The sequence below is a fragment of the Bufo bufo genome, chromosome 1, assembly GCF_905171765.1.
Source record: "Bufo bufo chromosome 1, aBufBuf1.1, whole genome shotgun sequence".
In the NCBI taxonomy this organism is placed as follows: Eukaryota; Metazoa; Chordata; class Amphibia; order Anura; family Bufonidae; genus Bufo; species Bufo bufo.
Genome location: NC_053389.1, coordinates 318798022 through 318810938, shown reverse-complemented (window position 1 = coordinate 318810938; position 12917 = coordinate 318798022).

Genomic DNA, 12917 nt, shown 5'->3' with positions numbered 1-12917 from the left:
AATTGAACAGGAAAAAAGTTTCAACAACACACAAAAAAAAAAATGGAAAATGCATCTGGTCAGGAAGTGAAGTGAATGGTCCGGTCTTGAACTAATTAAAGGACCTTTCTTCTTGTATTTTTTTCTTTAAAATGTAAAATATCCCCTAAGTAGATGATATTTTTTATCACTTTTAATATTTTTGTTATTAGTGGACACTGATATTTAGGAAAACAGTCCAGCTCATCCAAGCTCATGCCAAGGTCATGCACATTGAATGTGGTCACTAGAATTCAGCATCCAAAAAAGCTCAGGCTTTACTTATAATCAGTTATGCTGCCTTCAAATGGTTAGGTGCGTTTTTTTTTAGCTGAACATGGATTTTAACTAATTATGAATAAAGCCTGGAAGTTTTTAACTTATTCTGGATACTGGAATTTAGGCCCCACTCACAAGACCATATCAGTTTTACGGATTTTACAATATACGAATGCAGTTCATGTGCCAAATGCAGTTTATTTGAGAACCATTGTTTTCAATGCGTCTGTGGTCCACATTTTGCAGACATAGGGGGAGAATTGTCAAAACTGGTGTAAAGGAAAATTATCTTAGTTGCCCATAGGAACCAATCAGATTCCACCTTAAATTTTTCAGAGCTACCTTGGAAAATGAAAGGTGGAATGTGATTGGTTGCTATGGGCAACTAAGACAGTTTTCCTTTCCACCAGTTTTGAGAAATCTTTCCCATGGTCTTTTTCTGGAACGGACATGCAGATGCAGATAGGACACTGAAAAAAAAAAAAGTGTAAAACTGACTCACTCAAGTCAATGAGTCCGCAAAAAATGCGGATGCAACATGGACCACATGCATATTTTGCGGATCTGTGATTTCTGGACCACAAAATGGATACGGTTGTGTGCATGGGACCTTAGTGACTAGTGGTCATTGATGCATATTTTGGAATGTTGGTGAATATTTTTTTTACTAATTTCAGAAGGATTTTTGTACTGTAGATAATTTTTATTTCCTGAATTGAACCCCCCGAGTAAGTGTATTCTCTCAAATATCTTAAGTAACCATTACAGCTCGCTAAGGTCCCTATTATGGTTTTAATGCCTTGCTCACACAGCATACATGCGGCTTCTGTACGTGTAAAAAACGCAGGAATTATTTGTTGCAAATATGCAGATCTTACATTTTGCATGATATGGACATTATTGTATAAGCACGTGGCATTGTGTACAATAGAAAAGGATAAGTGGGTTTCTTCTTAATTTTTGGGGGATATGTTCTGTTACACATGCCACGGGTTTCTCCTCTACCACTCCGTACCCATATTTTATTGGTGCTACGTAGAGATGTCGCGAACATAAAATATTCCGTTCGCGAACGGCGAACGGGAATTTACACAAATGTTCGCAAACCGGGCGAACCGCCATAGACTTCAATAGGCAGGCAAATTTTAAAACCCACAGTGACTCTTTCTGGCCACAATAGTGATGGAAAAGTTGTTTCAAGGGGACTAACACCTGGACTGTGGCATGCCAGAGGGGGATCCATGGCAAAACTCCAATGGAAAATTACGTAGTTGACACAGAGTCGGGTTTTAATCCATAAAGGGCATAAATGACCTAACATTCCTAAATTGTTTGCAATAACGTGCTTTAAAACATCCAGTGTGTGTATACGATCAGGTAGTGTAAGAGTTACGCCCGCTTCACAGTGACAGACCAAACTCTGACAGACCAAACTCCCCGTTTAACGCACCGCAAGCAACCGCAAAGAGTTGTCAATACTTGACACACTCATGACATAAATTTTGCGTCAATCTTGGTGTAGTGATGACTGTGCTCGTGCGCACGTTCGGGAGATTGCAGGCGATGGCGGTTTTTCAAAGCCTATGGTCGTGCTGAGGTAGTTCAGTGACAGTTAAGTGACCCAGAAAACAATGATTCTGCAGTGTGGGCCCATTGTTTAATTCATGTTTTTTCTATGAAAAATTATCCAGCCGATCGCTTTTGGTCTGTTCACAATGAAGCAACGACCTTATCATCTGGGGTGTGCCAACATTGCCATTGCCAACACACTCCTAGAGGTGATCGCTTCATTGTGATACGCAAGCCCCTTCACCACAACAAGGTAACGATCACGAAGGGGAATTGACACATGTATGTGCCTTTTTTTTTGTTTTGTTTTTGCAGCCACAGTGCAGCACCAGAGGCCAGAAAAATTAGGTATTGTTGCAAAAATTGACGTTTTCCAAGCAGAAAGTGTACTAAAACATTGCGCTTGAACCCTAGTTGGTGGCGGAGAAGTCACGCAAGTCATCCGGCATGCAGAGATTAAATAAGGCAGCGTGGGGACCATATTTAGCCCAAGGCATCTCATCAGGCCTTTTTTAGTCAAATGCATCCCCCACTGTCAGTCCTTTCGGGATCCATGCCTCATTCATCTTAATAAAGGTGAGGTAATCTAGACTTTTTTGACCTAGGCGACTTCCTAGGCGCTGAAGGTCCTTTCTGACAGGACACTGAAGCGGGGCAGGCCAGAAGTTCTATCGCAAATTGGGATAGCTCAGGCCACAGGTCAAGCCTGCACACCCAGTAATCAAGGGGTTCATCGCTCCTCAGAGTGTCGATATCTGCAGTTAAGGCGAGGTAATCTGCTACCTGTTGGTCGAGTCGTTCACTGAGGGTGGACCCCGAAGGGCTGTGGCGATGCGTAGGACTTAAAAAGCTCTGCATGTCCTCCATCAACAACACGTCTGTAAAGCGTCCTGTCCTTGCCGGCGTGGTCGTGGTAGGAGGAGGATTACTTTCACCTCTTCCCCTGTTAGATTCCCATTGTGCTGTCACATCACCCTTATACGCTGTGTAAAGCATACTTTTTAACTTGTTTTGGAACTGCTGCATCCTTTCCGACTTCCGGTAATTCGGTAACATTTCAGCCACTTTCTGCTTATACCGGGGGTCTAGTAGCGTGGCCACCCAGTACAGGTCGTTCTCCTTCAGCCTTTTTATACGAAGGTCCCTCAACAGGCATGACAGCATGAAAGACCCCATTTGCACAAGGTTGGATGCCGAGCTACTCATGTCCCGTTCCTCGTCCTCACTGATCTCATTGAATGTCTGTTCTTCCCCCCAGCCACGTACAACACCACGGGTCCCAGATAGGTGACAACGAGCACCCTGGGATGCCTGCTGTGGTTGGTCTTCCTCCTCCTCAAAGCCACATTCCTCCTCTGACTCCTCTGACTCCTCTTCCAGCATTGCCGCGGGTCCAGCAAGCGATGATGATAAGGCTGTTTCTGGTGGTGATGGTGACCACAACTCTTCCTCTTTCTCTTCACGCTCATCTACGGCCTGATCCAGCACTCTTCGCAGGGCACGCTCCAGGAAGAAAACAAATGGGATGAGGTCGCTGATGGTGCCTTCGGTGCGACTGACTAGGTTTGTCACCTCCTCAAAAGGACGCATGACCCTACAGGCATTGCGCATGAGCGTCCAGTAACGTGGCAAAAAAATACCCAGCTCCGCAGAGGCTGTCCTAGCACCCCGGTCATACAAATACTGGTTGACGGCTTTTTCTTGTTGGAGCAGGTAGTCGAACATTAGGAGTGTTGAATTCCAACGTGTTGGGCTGTCGCAAATCAAGCGCCTCACTGGCATGTTGTTTCGCCGCTGAATATCGGAAAAGTGCGCCATGGACGTGTAGGAATGCCTGAAATGGCCACACACCTTCCTGGCCTGCTTGAGGACGTCCTGTAAGCCTGGGTACTTATACACAAAGCGTTGTACGATCAGATTCAACACGTGCCATGCACGGCACATGTGTCAACTTGCCCAAATTCAATGCCGCCAACAGATTTCTTCTGTTGTCACACACCACTTTGCCGATCTCCAGTTGGTGCGGGGTCAGCCACTGATCCACCTGTGCGTTCAGGGCGGACAGGAGTGCTGGTCCGGTGTGACTCTCTGCTTTCAGGCAAGTCAACCCCAAGACGGCGTGACACTGTCATATCTGGGCTGTGGAATAGCCCCTGGGGAGCTGGGGGGGGGGTGTAGTTGATGTGGAGCAAGACGCAGCAGAAGAAGAGGATCAGCCGAGGAGGTTAGCGAAGAGGATGGAGTAGGAGGAGTAGAGGAGGTGGCAGCAGGCCTGTATGCAAGTCGTGGCAGTGTCACCAACTCCGCTGCAGAGCCACGCATTCCATGCTTGGCAGCCGTCAGCAGGTTTACCCAATGCGCAGTGTACGTGATATACCTGCCCTGACCGTGCTTTGCAGACCAGGTATCAGTGGTCAGATGGACCCTTGCCCCAACACTGTGTGCCAGACATGCCATGACTTCCTTTTCCACAATAGAGTACAGGTTGGGGATTCCCTTTTGTGAAAAAAAAATTCGGTCGGGTACCTTCCACTGCGGTGTCCCAATAGCTACAAATTTTTTGAAGGCCTCAGACTCCACCAGCTTGTATGGTAAAAGTTGGCGGGCTAAGAGTTCCGACAAGCCAGCTGTCAGACGCCGGGCAAGGAGGTGACTCTGTGACATTGGCTTCTTACATTGGCTTCTTCTGACAGACACCTGACTGTAGGCAGATGAGCAGGAACTGCTGAAGGTGAGAGGCGGAGTGGCGGGTGGTTGAGAGGGGGGAAGGAGGACAGCAGTGGTTGACGTGGCTGAAGATGCTGGACCAGGAGGAGGATGGTGGCTTTGAGTTTGTGTGCTGCTTGTACTCATGTGTTGATCCCATAGGCGTTTGTGATGTGAGATCATGTGCCTTCGCAAAGCAGTTGTACCTAGGTGGGTGTTGGACTTCCCACGACTCAGTTTCTTTTGGCACAGGTTGCAAATAGCATCGCTGTTATCAGAGGCAGACACACAAAAAAAAATGCCACACTGCTGAGCTTTGCAATGACGGCATTCTGGTGGTGGCAACAGCATGCGTTGATTGGCATGCTGTCTGGCTGACCCTGGGTGCCGATACATGCTGTCTGACTGTGCCACTAGCTCCTTGCGACGACCTCCCCCTGCTTCCAACTCGTCTCCTCCTCCTCTCTGTCTCCCCATCTGAACTTTCCCCCTGTTCTTCTTCTCTTCGAGCGGGCACCCACGTGACATCCACGGACACATCGTCATCATCAACCGCTTCACTTGTATCTGACAACTCAGCAAAGGAAGCAGCAGCAGGTACAACATCATCATCACACCGTACGCCCATGTGTGTAATGCTGCCTGACTGAGACATATCCCTGTTATCTACATCCTCTGGCAATAATAGTTGCGCATCACTTATTTCTTCCAACTGATGTGTAAATAACTCCTCTGACAGATCAAGTGAAGCGGCTGTGGTGTTAGTGGTGGCGGCAGGCGGGCGAGTGGTAACTTGAGAGGTGCCCGAAGCTGAGCTAGAGGAGGATGGTGCGTCAAGGTTCCGAGCAGAAGCAAAAGAATATTGGGTGTCCTGTGTAAGCCAGTCAACTATGTCCTCAGAATTTTTCAAGTTCAGGGTACGTGGCCTCTGAACACTGGGCATTATTCTAGGGCCAAAGGAAATCACAGCACCACAACCACGACGGCCCCTGCGGAGTGGCCTGCCTCTGCCTGTCATTTTTTTTTAGATTAGTGGTACTATGCGTGCAAGGTACTGTGCCACCCTATATAAGTGGTGGGCACAGTACAGTCTGTGGGCCTGACACACACTGGCAAGCAACTGCAATTATATTACAGAGGAAAAATTAAATGACTTTTTTATCTGCAAGGTACTGTGCCACCCTATATGAGTGGTGGGCAGTGGGCACAGTACAGTCTGTGGGCCTGACACACACTGGCAGGCAACTGCAATTATATTACAGAGAAAAAATGTAATTACTTTTTTATCTGCAAGGTACTGTGCCACCCTATATGAGTGGTGGGCAGTGGGCACAGTACAGTCTGTGGGCCTGACACATACTGGCAGGCAACTGCAATTATATAACAGAGGAAAAATGAAATAACTTTTTTGTCTGCAAGGTACTGTGCCATCCTATATGAGTGGTGGGCAGTGGGCACAGTACAGTCTGTGGGCCTGACACACACTGGCAGGCAACTGCAATTATATTACAGAGAAAAAATGTAATTACTTTTTTATCTGCAAGGTACTGTGCCACCCTATATGAGTGGTGGGCAGTGGGCACAGTACAGTCTGTGGGCCTGACACTCAATGGCAGGCAACTGCAATTATATTACAGCGGAAAAATGTAATGACTTTTTTATCTGCAAGGTACTGTGCCACCCTATATGAGTGGTGGGCAGTGGGCACAGTACAGTCTGTGGGCCTGACACACACTGGCAGGCAACTGCAATTATATTACAGAGGGAAAATGAAATGACTTTTTTATCTGCAAGGTACTGTGCCACCCTATATGAGTGGTGGGCAGTGGGCACAGTACAGTCTGTGGGCCTGACACTCAATGGCAGGCAACTGCAATTATATTACAGAGGAAAAATGTAATGACTTTTTTATCTGCAAGGTACTGTGCCGCCCGATATGAGTGGTGGGCACTGGCAGTGGGCACAGTACAGTCAGTGGGCCTGACACTCACTGGCAGGCAACTGCAATTATATTACAGAGGAAAAATTAAATGACTTTTTTTTTTATCTGCAAGGTACTGTGCCACCCTATATGAGTGGTGTGCACACAGTACAGTCTGTGGGCCTGTTGTGGCCTCTCACACACGGGCAGGCAACTGCAAAATATATATAGAAAAAATAAATAAAAGCAGACTGATGTACAAGCCCTAAAAAGGGCTTTTTGGGGTGCTGTCAGGACGCTGTCCTTACAGCAGATGAGTCTTTGAGGACTAGAGTGGACACAGAACACTGGCCTAGCTAACGCTTTCCTTATTAATTCAGCAGCAGCAGCACTCTCCCTGCTCTAACTAACACTGCAGCTTCAGAATGAATCTAAGAGGGCTGCCGTCCTTGTTTTTTTTTAGGAGGTTGGAGGGTCTGGGAGGGAGGGTATGCTGATTGGCTGGAATGTGTCTGCTGACTGTGAGGTACAGGGTCAAAGTTTGCTCAATGATGACGTATAGGGGCGGACCAAACATCGCATATGTTCGCCCGCCGCGGCGAACGCGAACAAGCGATGTTCGCCGGGAACTGTTCGCCGGCGAATAGTTCGGGACATCTCTAGTGCTACGTGACAACTTTGTTTGCTTTTAGCACTGTTGTTCTGCATTAAACATGATTCCCTGATCAGTTTTTGACATGCAGATGTTGATGCAGTATTAGCCTATGACATTCTTCTTCATAAGCCGTCATACCTCTCCAACCCCTCTCTTCTGTTGTAATCCTTTATTTACTGACCTTCTTTGACAGCTGTCTTGCCGGAGACATCACTTTCTTCAAGTCGGATCTTAATCCCTGTAAGGGAAGGCATTGAATTTATTCAGCCATTGGCAGTGCCATCTGATACAATGTGTCCTTTACTGTATGACCTCTGCCTAGCTTCTGAACACCACTCTGTCTTAAGCCCCAGACATCTGTCATCCCTATTCTGCCTCATCTTAACTAGAAGTGTGCACATAATATATGGTATGAATCATATGTGTGTTGCTAATCGCTTTTTAATGCATTTTCTGTAACATCTCCAGCCGAGCCCCATTATCTCTTATAATGAGGTACAACTCATTAATAAAACAAGGGGTTGTGGGAGCTGTCATTTTATTAAACGTTATCCCTCAGCTGTTAGAATGATTTCCCTCTACAACCGCCTTGAAGAAAGCCTGGAATAGTCACATTCCCAGCCTTATTTAAAGTGCTCATTAATCCCGGTATTCAACACGGGTCTGTGCCACAGGCATAGAATGGTAGACATCCTTAAGTGAATGAGGTCCCATGTGATTAGTTACAGGCTGTACTAATTAAGATGAATTAGGCCTGCCTCTGCTTCTGATGTCACCACGTTCATACTATTAATCTTGTGCTCAGCTTCATCCTACAGCAAAACATTTTATAACTTTTAACTCATCTAGTTAACTCTTTTTGCTTCTGTGGTGAAACCTCTTTTCAAAACTATTGCGTGTAATGAATGGGATACAGATTGTATTTTATCTTCACCTAGGTCTATAGAAGTCAAATTTCATCAAGAAAATTTCCAAAACTGACTTTTTAACCCCTTAGGGACCGGGCTCATTTTCACCTTAAGGACCAGGCCATTTTTTGCAAATCTGACCAGTGTCACTTTAAGTGCTGATAACTTTAAAACGCTTTGACTTATCCAGGCCATTCTGAGATTGTTTTTTCATCACATATTGTACTTCATGACACTGGTAAAATGAAGTCCAAAAAATTCATTTTTATTTATAAAAAAATACCAAATTTACCAAAAATTTGTAAAAAATTGCAAATTTCCAAGTTTCAATTTCTCTACTTCTATAATACATAGTAATACCTCCACAAATAGTTACTACTTTACATTCCCCATATGTCTACTTCATGTTTGGATCATTTTGTGAATGATATTTTATTTTTTGGGGATGTTACAAGGCTTAGAAGTTTAGAAGCAAATCTTGAAATTTTTCAGAAATTTTGAAAAACCCAATTTATAGGGACCAGTTCAGGTCTCAAGTCACTTTGTGAAGCTTACATAGTAGAAACCACCCAAAAAAGACCCCATTATAGAAACTACACCCCTCAAGGTATTCAAAACAGATTTTACAAACGTGGTTAACCCTTTGAGTGTTCCACAAGAGTTATTGGCAAATGGGGATGAAATTTGAGAATTTCATTTTTTTGGCAAATGTTCCATTTTAATAAATTTTTTCCAGAAACAAAGCAAGGGTTAACAGCCAAACAAAATGCTATAGGGTGTTTCTGAAAACTACAGAATCAGGGCAATAAATATAGCATTTTGTTTGGCTGTTAACCCTTGCTTTGTTTCTGGAAAAAATGTATTAAAATGGAACATTTGCCCAAAAAAAAGAATTAAAATTTTTTGGCAAATTTTCCATTTTAGTAATTTTTTTACAGTAACAAAGCAAGGGTTAACAGCCAAACAAAATGCTATATTTATTGCCCTGATTCTGTAGTTTGCAGAAACACCCTATATGTGGCCCTACACTACTGTACGGGCACACAGTAGGGCGTAGAGGGAATGGTGCGCCGTATGGTTTTTGGAAGGCAGATTTTGCTGGACTGGTTTATTTACACCATGTCCCATTTGAAGCCCCTCTGATGCACCCCTAGAGTAGAAACTCTATAAAAGTGACCCCATTTTGGAAACTACGGGATAAGGTGGCAGTTTTGTTGGGACTATTTTTAGGGTACAAATGATTTTTGGTTTATCTATATTACATTTTTGTGAGGCAAGGTTACCAGAAATAGAAATTCTGAAATTTCATCTCCATTTGCCAATAACTCTTGTGGAACACCTAAAGGGTTAACGACGTTTGTAAAATCCGTTTTGGATACCTTGAGGGGTGCAGTTTCTTAGATGGGGTCGCTTTAATGGAGTTTTTACTCTAGAGGTGCATCAGGGGAGCTTCAAATGGGACATGGTGCCAAAAAAAAAAAAGGCCATCAAAATCTGCCTTCCAGAAACCATACGGGGTTCCTTTCCTTCTGCACCCTGCCGTTTGGTCATACAGCAGTTTACGACCACATATGGGGTGTTTCTGTAAACTGCGGTATGAGGGTAATAAATATTACGTTTTGTTTGGCTGTTAACCCTTACTTTGTTATTGGAAAAAAACTGCTTAAAATTTAAAATTTGTCAAAAAATAGCTTTTTTTCACCGTTTTTATTAAAAAAATTGGACCGTGTTCATCTGACGGGTTAGGGGGGGTATTTTTATAGAGCAGATTCTTACGGACACGGCGATACCTAATATGTCTACTTTTTTATTTTTTTATTTATGTTTTACACTATATTATCTTTTTATAAACAAAAAAAAAAAACATTTTAGTATCTCCATAGTCTAAGAGTCATTTTTTTTTTGTTTTTAGCCGATTATCTTGAGTAGGGCTAATTTTTTGCGAGATGAGAGGATGGTTTTATTGGCACTATTTTGGGGGGCATATCACTTTTTGATCGCTTGCTATTACAATTTTTTTGATGTAAGGTGACAAAAAAAAACTTTTTTTTGCACTGTTTTTATTTTATTTTTTTGACCGTGTTCATCTGAGGGGTTGGGGGGTATTTTATAGAGCAGATTATTACGGACGCGGTAATACCTAATATGTCTACTTTTTTATTTTTATTTTAGTTTTACGAAATAATATTTTAGAAAATTTTTAGTTTTAGTGTCTCAAGTCTGAGAACCAGTTTTTTATCCGATTTGTCAGTGGCTAAATTGGGATATAAATGTAGTACTCCATGAAAGTGTGGTACTCCCTTAAGCAACCGTCAATACAGAGGCCCGGATGATCGGGGCACGTGTCACACTGAGTAGTGGTGTCCTTCTGTATCCCCCTCCTGCGACACACTCTGCACTTTTTTGGGGTCCGTCCCTTCTTTCCAGTATGGGGGACCACACCTGGAAAGTGTTGGCCAGGGACGATCCGGGCACCTCCAGTTCCCGAGGTACTCCGGCCTGCTCTTTCAGAAAAGATCAGGTCCTTGAGGACTGCCTCATAGAACTGCAGGAATTTCCCTGTGTTGCCAGCGCTCTGGGACAGCACAAAAGAGTTGTACAAGGTAACCTGCACCACGTAGACCGCAACTTATTTGTACCATGCCCGGGTTTTGCGCATGGCGTTATATGGCTTGAGGACTTGATCAGAGAGATCAACTCTTCCCATAGTCGACGATACAATTGGGCTTGAGGACCGTTGCTGCGGTACCTCGCACAGGGACAGGGGTGATGCCGTTACCATGAATTGTGGACAGTACAAGGACATCCCTCTTGTCCTTATATCTGACCAGCAACAGGTTTTCACTGGTAAGGGCATGGGTCTCACCCCTGGGGATAGGTACCTGGAGGGGGTGGGCAGGGAGGCCGCGTTGATTTTTCCGCACAGTCCCACAAGCGGACGTGGATCTGGCGGCGAGGGACTGGAACAAGCGGATACTAGTATAAAAGTTATCCACGTACAGGTGGTAACCTTTATCTAGCAGTGGGTGCATAATGTCCCACATAAGTTTCCCGCTAACACCCAGAGTGGGGGGACATTCTAGGGGTTCAATACGGGAATCTCGCCCCTCGTACACACGAAACTTGTAAGTGTACCCTGAGGTACTCTCACAAAGTTTGTACAGCTTCACGCCATATCTCGCCCGCTTTGAGGGAACATACTGGCGGAAAATGAGTCTCCCCTTGAACGCAATGAGAGACTCATCATTCCAGGTACATAGGCCTGTACAAATTTGGCCCCAAAGTGATCGATGACCGGCCTAATTTTGTACAGGCGGTCATAGGCAGGATCACCTCGGGTGGGACATGCTGCATTATCTGAATAATGCAGGCATTTCCGGATGGCCTCAAACCGGGAGCGTGTCATGGCCGTACTGTAAAGTGGGGTCTGGTAGAGGACCTCCCACTTCCAGTAATGCCTGACACTAGGTTTCTTGACTAGGCCCATGTGCAGCACGAGGCCCCAAAATGTCCTCATCTCGGCTGCACTGACCGGGGTACAGCCACCGGGCCAAGCCAAAAAGGAGCCCGGGTGTTGAGCAACAAACTGTTGGGCGTACAGGTTTGTTTGCTCCACCATTAGATTTACAAAGTGGTCACTGAAAAAAAGACTAAAGTAGTCGTATTTAGTGAAGCCCACTGTGGAAATCTGGATTCCTGGTTGGCCTACAAAATCAGGAATCACGGGCTCAAAACGCTCTGGGGTACACCAGACAAGTTCACCGGCAGGGGGCTCCGGTGGATTTAACTGCCGGGCCGGAAAACTAGTACCAGAGCTGCTCGTACTAGGGTGGGCAACAGGGTCCCTAGCATGGCGATCCCCTTGCTCCGCCTGGCGGCGTCTCCACCGCCTTGGGGGCTCATCATCATCTCTAGATGATGAGGAGGACGCGGATGACAAAAGGAAAGTGGGGTCATCCTCATCCTCACTAGGACTCTCGGAGTCGGAGGCAAGCTGGGCCCCCTCGGCCGAGAACATCCGGCGGGCCATAGGGGAGTGTGTTTCTGCGTGTGTGTGTGCATGCGTGTAAATCTTTATTCAGTGTGCGTGTGTGTGAGGGCACGGGTGTTCGCGAACTCACCCTAAACCTAACAGACAAAAAAAAAAAAGACTAACTAAAAATAGGGCAAAAAAAGTGAAAAAATTAAAATTCAAAATGGGGTGTGCGATGCGCTAACAGTGGCCGGACGCTAAGAGTGCCGGCCACAGTCAGCGTACGCACACAAAAAAATAAAAGTTGGGGGGGGCAGGGGGCAAGCTGCAGCACCCCTGGGGGGTCTAGGGTCACACAGTTGTGCTGTGGACCCCAGACACCCGATTTAGGGTGATGCAATCACAAACAGTTTTTTTTTTTTTTTTTTTTTTTTTTTACTTCCACTAACTTTCCCTTTATATCCCTGCCTAACCCAACCTTTCCCTAGCCTTTCCCTCAGTACCTGATTGCACAGATGGGGGGTGCTGGGGCACAGATGGGGTGATGCATGGACAGATGGGGGTGCTGAGATCCGACGACGTGCAGCTCCCGGGCTGAAAAGGAGGCGGAGAGGAGCGCTGCTTCCCGCCTGCCCACCGACCAATCAGAGCCGATCCTGAACGGTGATGTCACATCACCTCTCAGGATCGCAGGATGGTGATTGGTGGTGTATTATCACACCACCGATCACCATCCTGTTCCGGGTTATCGGGTCCCCAGAGACCCGAATAACCCGGAAACGCAGCAAACCGCAGGTCTGAATTGACCTGCGGTTTGCTGCGATCGCCTACACGGGGGGAGGGGGGGGGTCACAGGACCCCCCAGCGCATTGGCCCTGGGTGCCTGCT